Below are 8,497 nucleotides of genomic sequence, written 5' to 3'. Positions count from 1 at the left end.
TAAAGGGTTTTCCTTGATAGGCAGGCAAAATGACCAATTGAAGTCCTGGGGGGTATATTCAGTTAAATCTAAAGATCGCGGATACGCGTGTAAAGTGACAATGCGGTACCACAACATCTCAGATTTCTCTTCGCAACACTATGGGGTGCGCATGGAAATCTGCGATGTTGCAGTAACGTGAGGTCAGTGGTAACTCGTATCCGTGATCTTTAGACTTAATTGAATATGCCGCTTAGATTTTAAGTCACCTAGATCATTCAAATAAACTCCTAGGGGTAAATGTATCAAGCTGCGCTTCTGAAAATCCCTTGATTTTCTCGGGCAAGTTGAAACTTGCCGATGTATTAACCTGAGATTTGATATAAAATTCCCGGAGATGAGTTTTTATGGCTGATTTCCAACTCGCAGCAAATCGCTGTTCCAATTGCCCCCCCCCCCCCCCCCCCCCCCCCCATACTAGCTATGCAAGTCTACAAATGTATTAAGCTGCGATTTTTGCTAACCTGACTGACTTTCAATTAAAAATCAGATATAACATGCTGCTTTCTAGATGAGAGAAAGCAAGCACATCACTGTTACATGGCCCTGCCTATACAGCTGCAGGTGTATGGTTCCCTGTCCAAGCCCTATTAACCCTAGTGCTGCCAGCACCATTTTCTCACAACCAGTGCTGCTGGTTGTGAGAAAATGGGGGGGGGGGGGGGAAACTTGCGTGGGGTCCTCCCGATTTTCATGTAACCACCACTAGGCAAACCAGCCAGGGTGATTGGCACTATAGCAGGGGGACATGCAGCAGGATCCCCCTGCCATAATGACACACCAACCCCAGGCTGTTCAGCATTGGGCTGGATTTCCTAGGGTGTGGGGTCTGCAAAAAAAAAAACTGAGCGGGTCCCCTTCCTCCCTCTAGGAATAACCAACCCAGTGCTGAAAGTACTAGGGCTCTTCCTACACCCCTGGACGGTGGGTGTAGGGTGGTTATGGCGATTATAGAGTTAAAAAAAATATTCAGACGCTATTTTTGTTTGTGTACCTACAAGTCCCAGCCAGGCCGGGCTGCCCTAAACAGTGTGGGCATGCTGATGCTTTTAGAACTACAAGCACCAGCATACCCATGGCAGCCAGTTCATGCTGGCACTTGGAGAACCACAAGTGCCAACATGGCTTGACACCCTTGCCTGCCTGCAATCTGTAGTTCCCCCCAAAACATGTAAAAAAAAAACAACACCCTGATGAAAATCTGGACCAATAGGAGTAGATATTTGAGGATGTTGAGGGGAAAAATATATTAAAGTAGACGACACACTCTCCTGTGTGTGTGATAAATCCTGTTTGCATTGAAGGCCATCAAGGAAATTAGAGTAACTTGATGTCATAACTGCATCACAGCATTAGATTTGTGTGCTGTGTTATAGCAATTCTCTAATGTTACTATGCTTTTCTTGAGTAACAACGTCCCCTGGAGTTCAGTGTAGATGTACTGTCTATTTCAGAATTAGGAAGCCTATGGGAAATCTTGATTTTTAACTCTAAAAAGATTTCTACATGTGCAAGATTTAATAATTGGCAAGAGGTTGCCCTTAAATAAGAGTATTTTATCGCAATTGCCAATCACTGTACTTTAAAGAAGACCTAGTTGCTTTGTGTGATTTCACAGTTTTGAAGATGCTTTACGCTGCTTCTTCTGCACGCAATTTAAAATAAACATGTTATCCCTGGTCCAGTGTCCTAGTGGACAGTTCAGAAATGTAGGTGTTTTCGTCAAAGGATACATTTCACAATATGTCAGTATAAATGTGAATCCAGTTGTGATTAGGTTTGGGCAATAAAAGCTGCACCATGGTAAACCGACCCTTAGAGAAGTTAATTTTCCCCACTCCAAGATGGTGTTCCGGCTGCTGTGTTCATACCTTTTTATAGAGCAGCCCCAGTGACCCTACCTGCCCAATGCTGTAAGCACATGACTGCTATGATTGCCTCATTTAAAGGAAATAAAAGAATGGGTTGATGCATCCCATATAAATGTATAAAGGACTAGGTACAGTCCTGGCCAAAAATATTTTGTAATCTTACTTTTTGTTTTTTGTAAAGAAAAAATTTCTCTAAACATAGATTGAAATTAATAGTATTTGTTCTCCACAATTCTTTTTCTGTTAATATACAGAACCTTTGTTTCTGATTTAATACTATATATCCTTTTAAACCAGAAAAATAAATGGTTTTGACAACATTTTTGACACCCTAGTTTAGTAGCACAGTCTTTGGTCAAAATAATTGGAATCAACCACTCCCTATAGCTATGGATGAGCTTCCTGCGTCTCTCTACTATTGCTTCAGTCTACTATTGTGCAAACTGATCCATTTCCCCAGATTTGAAGAGTGCTTTCTACCAACTGCTGTTTTGCAGATCTAACCACAGATGTTCTATAAGATTTACATCCGGCCACTTCAGAACAGTCAAGTGTCTTGAACCATTCCTGGTTGCTTTTTGAGGTGTGTGTTGTCCTGCTGGGAAACCATGACCTTTGGAGACTCAGCTTTTGCTCTGTTCTACATTGCACTCGCAAATAGCCTGCCAATCTTCACATTTCTTGTCCTCACACTTATTATGACTTGCAACACCACAACCCAAAAACATCACTGAATCCCTCCATGTTTGACTGCAGAGAAGCTTTTGTTTTCTGTAAAAGTTTCATTTTGATTTCTGTAAAGCTATTAATTTAGTCCATATGTTATTCTCCTAGAAGGAATTTGACTTGTTCAGGTGTGTTTTGGCAAACTCCAGTCAGGCTTTCTTACCATATAAACCCCCCTTTCATTCAGTTGGTGACGGATTGTGAAAACTATCGGACTTTGTGTCTGAAGGTCAGCTTAAATCTGGCAATTGTTCAAGGTGCTTTCTCAACCATTTGAACAATCCTGAGCTGCAAGATTCAAATTTTTTGCGTTTTCATGTCCAGGGAGGCTACAGTGCCATGGGCCTTAATCCTCTTAATAGCATTACCTACGATGGAAAAGGTAACCTCAAGGTCTGGGGAGATTGATTTGTAACCTTGAGATTGTCCCTAGAAATACATAGGTGGATTACAAAATATTTTTTCATGTCAACAATTTTCTGAAAGAAAAGGTGTGTTATTAGAAAAAAATTACAAGAATGCCAATATTGTGAATCTCAACAGTAAGATGTGTGTATGTATATGTATGTGTATATATATATATATATATGTTAACCCGTGCATGATACTCATGCATTCTAGTCAAATCAAGCTACTTAAGGTGTTAAAAAGGTTATTGTCATGCATTTGGGCCATAGCCCAGGCCTCCTCAGGGGAAGAGCGTTACTTCCCGACGTAAGCGCCCTTTTTTAACGTGGTTTTGTCCACATGTCACCACCTCATCATTCTTCTCCATCACCTCATCCTTCATTTTCATCGCCACATCTATCCAGATGTCTATCCAGACACAGGGATCTCTCTCAACGGTCCTGAGTATCACACTCCTCTCACTCTGTCACCCCCGGCAACCACCAACCACTCCCAACTGTCACTTCTCCTTCAAGAAATATATATATATTTTTTTTAAATCTTTATAAACACTTTTAACAATTAACAAATTAAAAACATCTTAGTATACCAAATTTCAGCCCTTTCTGAATTTTTTTTTCCACACATGCTAAGAATTTAGTAGGTCAGTGTATAACTCCGCCCAGCAGGTGGCGCTGCAGCTTGGTTTTATTTTTTCCACACACAGACAGACTAACACACGCCACTAAGCATTTATATTATAGATATATGCAGTTCTACCTTGCAGCACCTCAGTTGGTTCATGAGCACTGGTGAATGGTGCCTGATCTAGAGAACCCGACTATACTAATTAAGGCAGCATTGCTGGAATTCCTTTGAGGCATTAAAACTAATCAGTCTAGCCTATATTGGCATAAGATCAGTGGAGTTTGGGCAGCTGTAGGAGAACTGGGGTAAGTGTGGAATAGATTTGTCAAACCATATTCTAGTGAAGAGATGGGTAGATTATGTTTCCTTTTTGTGCCCTTTATAGAGAAAATGACCAGAGCTCCTTAATCTTCTTGAAGTTCAGTTCTGGCCACAAAATACCAAAGTTGTTTAGATAGGGAATCTGTCTCCTTTATATATCTAAAAGAAGACTTTAATATTCTAAATTCTGATTTTTATTTTTTTTGACTGGGGCTATAGGAACTCCAATTGGTGTATGAGGTGGTATGTTACAAGAAGTAGTGGATATGGTCATACTAACTAGGTTAAAACTGGAGGATGGGTGGTGAGGGGATTTTGACTACCATATTGGCTGGATAGTGGTTTCAAGGCAATTATCAATTGTTATTTATGCCAGAGACCAAATAATACAGGTGAAATTGATTCACAGAGATTATTATACACTTGTGTAACTGAAGGTGGTGAATCGGTGGAAAAGGTGTAGATCAGATTTCCTCTCTTATGGGAATGTTCTCTGTCAAGGATTGCAATATCTTGCAGTCTGTCTCATAAAGGCTGTAGAGAGCCTGGTACTTGGGAAGTATCGTAAAAACCCTTATGAGATTATTTTTGTAATATGCGGGAAATGTAATTATATGGGCATGGAGGTGAACCCTGAGACAGCAATAATATTGTTTTATTTCTGGTGTAAGCTATGTAAAATCAATGGTTAGCATGGGAATGTATATCCTAACGCCTAGGTTTTAGAAATGGATGGTTCACTAAACAAGATGTTAAACAAAATGGCACCTAATAGGAGGTAAACATATAGTCATATATCAAGATATTAGCTTCAGCTAGAACATGATCCTAAAATATTTAAAGAGAACCAGAAATGTATACTACATTTAAAATAATTATTTATCTAAAAAGTTCAATATTTAGTAATATTGGTGATGCAATTATTGTCTAGTTTGAATTATTTGTAAACCCAACTTGGGGAAAGTATAACTGCTGCGCCCTTACCCACAGGTGTTCTGAATACCTTAAAAAAAGATAACGTGTGAGCGATTAATCTCACATGCATTTATAGTTAATAGATGGGATTAAATTGCGGCATTGCATAATTGAAGACCAGGATTGCACTACACAGCGATTAAAGATTGCAGGTGTAAATCTCCCCCATGTCGAGCTGATGTAAAACGGGACAACTTCTGCTAAGAGATTCATGGGCCATGGTTGTGTATATTAGTCCTTGCGCCACTGATTCGGTTTTTATTTGGAATGTGAATATTCAAACTATTTGTGATTATAAAACAAAACAATTGCTGCTATGTGTCTCACAAATATATGCTTACATGCGAACATATTTGAAATACATATCCAGCAGTTTAATATTCTATAAAATTTCAAAAACAGAAGTAATGCATACCTTTTTGTATGTGTTCAAATAATTAGCACCCTCCTTTTTGCCGTTAGGAATAAGCAAAGAGTGGAAATCACCAAACTCTATTATTATCACACCCAAAACTTTGGAATTTATGTTGTACACTATGTTGATTAAATCTAACAGTACATATTAATGTAATGACTGCACGAGAAGGTCATACATATATTTTAAGCTTTTCCAGAAGAAAATATGTTTCTCTGTATAGAGAAAAGTGTTCAGATGAAAAGCAATGTTGTGCACTTATGTTAGTGTGAAAATTAGGTGGTTGTTGTTTTTATCTAAGGGGGTCTTTTCTTAAGTATCTTTTTGCAGCTTTGTGAAATTAGAAAAATAGACAATTTTAAGCCCACAATTTGTGTTTCCTTGAGAAAACACAGAAGACAAATGAAACAGCTGACAGAAGCTTTCTTTTAAAGTGGGTAAAGGGGTATTTAACCTATTTGTAATTAACAGAAGTTATTCCTTATTTCCTAAGTATGTCCTTAGTAAATGATGTCATTTTGCAGTGTACCTGTTTAGCTTATTCGGGTTTTAGAGTACACAGTCATTTACAGGTTCGGAAAAATGTCTTGTCTCTAATATGGTAAGTAGTGATTATGTTATTGTAGGGCTTATAGCCATCGTTATTGTGCAGTCATTGAAAACTATGTCGGAATTTAGATAGTCGTTTAAATGACTACCACCGCTGCCAATCCGGTGGGTCCACAGTCTGTATGTTAAGGTTAGAGCAGAAAGAGTCCAGATCTGAAGGATCTTCTGGGGTGACCATTTTTACATTGTGAGTGACCTGAAGCTGAAACAGAAATCCCCATCTATACTTGATAGTGTTTTTTCAAAGAGTTTCTGTTAGCATCTTACGTAGTTGGAGGGTATGCCACAAAAGATCCTGGAATATTTGGAATCTTTGACAGTCATAATCAATTCCGTCTGGACGTCTTAGTTTTTTAAGAATATCCCCTTTCTGAGCATAGTAATGCAATCGACAGATCACATCTCAGGGCATTTAAGTTTTTTTGCAAATAGATGCATTTTTACTCATGTTTAGAATAATGGCCGACCAAGAACAAACAGGGAAAAGTTAGGCCTCTGGCTCCTCCGCTTCAGCCTCGAAACAGAAGCAACCAAATTTCAGCGCTAGGGAGGCGGAAGTGTTGGCCCAACTGGTGGTAGAGAGGCTGCAATATACTACCCAGCAGCTCTCCACCCCAGCAAAATCACGAATAAAGGAAGACATAAAGATGCAGTTCAATGCTGTGGCTCCAATTTGACGAATGGTGACTGAGGTACAAAAAATGGTAAGTATATCGTTAGGGACAGAAATTAATAGTTTGTGCTCTGCATACACGGGACAGGCCTTTGAAAATTTGAACGACCAAAAATCATTATCCAAGGTATGACAGACCTACATCTTTAATAATGGTAAAAACTGGGGTATTATCATTCCTATTTTGACACCTTTTTTCAAAGTCTTCAAATTAAGTAATAGCGCTCTGTAGATTTCCATTATTATTCTTTGACCTCTAGGGCCAATATATTTCTCTATATGTATGTCTGCACAAGTTTTAGTAAAATATTTTTGATTGTATACATTACAAGATTTTTAACTTTGAACATTTCACACAGATGGCAAGACTTTAAGTATTGCCTGAAGGACAATAAGAGACCACCGTAGGCATGCTAGGGCATCAGGCAATGATCCCTCAGCTCAATTGAACCTTAGTCCCCTGGAGACCACAGCATTGACCTGCATTGACAAGCTGTTGGTGCACTGGATGAACAGAATTGACACCGTTGCTAGCCCACCCCTAACGATACCACTTGGCCCAGGGGTAAATTTAAAATCACACTATAAGGATTAAAAAGATAACAAATGTTTGGTTTACAGAAATCTAAACACCCAGTAACAATATTTGTGTCTTTTATTATAAAATAAATAATTATTAGCACTTATAAATTGTAAAAGAAATAAAACTCCTAAATCTTGGCACTTATACGCCAACGTAGCCAGCCTATTGTAGAATCTGACAATGGTCTTCAAGTTTAGTGAGTATTTTCAGACAAGATCACTTTGAGATTTCTTAAGGATGTATAGGTAACATTCCACTCAACACACATATATGCTGGTTGAATACATTGATATGTTATTACATTTTGGTTAATTTGGGAGAAAAAATTACCCATTATACACACATTGACTTACATTTACTAATATGATGTAAAACCTTTAATGTTATTGAGCCAAACATAGATTTTTTGCAACTATGTTAGGTGAAGATATAGAGAAAGAAGAGGAGGGCCTGGCAGAGGTGACCCAAAGGTGGTAGAGCTAAGATTTTTGACTACAGTATATAACAATGTCTTTAAGACAACAAAAGGTTATTGTTAAATAATTGATGTGATATAAAATAATATCTAATAGCCACAAGTCACCATGTGGCCTTGCACCTCCTTGCAGTCTGCAGGGGTGGGGTACATTAGTCCTACCCTTGTAATCCCGATGAGTATATATATATAAAAAAAAAAAACACTACAAGAGCAACATGCTTTAACTGAAGACTTACATGAAATCATACAGATGAGGTTTCCAAATACACCGATTGGTAAAAATTGCAAATATACAGCATGCCAGCAGTTAAGTTTGACGTCAGAAAACAGTGCGACATGGAGATTTCTTAATTAAAAGCGGCAATAGCAGGACCCAGCACTTAACCCTAACCTTTACTTCAAATTGCCTAATTGCCGGGTCCTGCCGTTGCTGCTTTAAATTCAGAAATCTCAATGTCGCTCTGTTTTCTCACGTCAAACTCAACTGCAGGCATGCTGTATGTTAGCAATTTCTACCAGTCTGGATGTGAGTGTCTTCGGAAATGTCATCTGTCTGTTTTAATGTAAGTCTTCACTTACAGCATGTCACTCTTACAGTCATCACATTTTATTGACTATATACAGAGTAATTGGTGCTCCTCGTTCATCTAGCAATCCGGTATCGAATCTGGAGAGATGCATCACATAGCCTGGACATTGAGTGGAAAATGCTTTCTAGTCCAATAAATAAAAACATTTCCATTCCACGGGTTATATGTGAGAAAAATGGATG

This window comes from Mixophyes fleayi, chromosome 7, assembly GCF_038048845.1.
Source record: "Mixophyes fleayi isolate aMixFle1 chromosome 7, aMixFle1.hap1, whole genome shotgun sequence".
NCBI classification, from domain to species: domain Eukaryota; kingdom Metazoa; phylum Chordata; class Amphibia; order Anura; family Limnodynastidae; genus Mixophyes; species Mixophyes fleayi.
Note: the sequence above shows the minus strand (reverse complement) of the source record.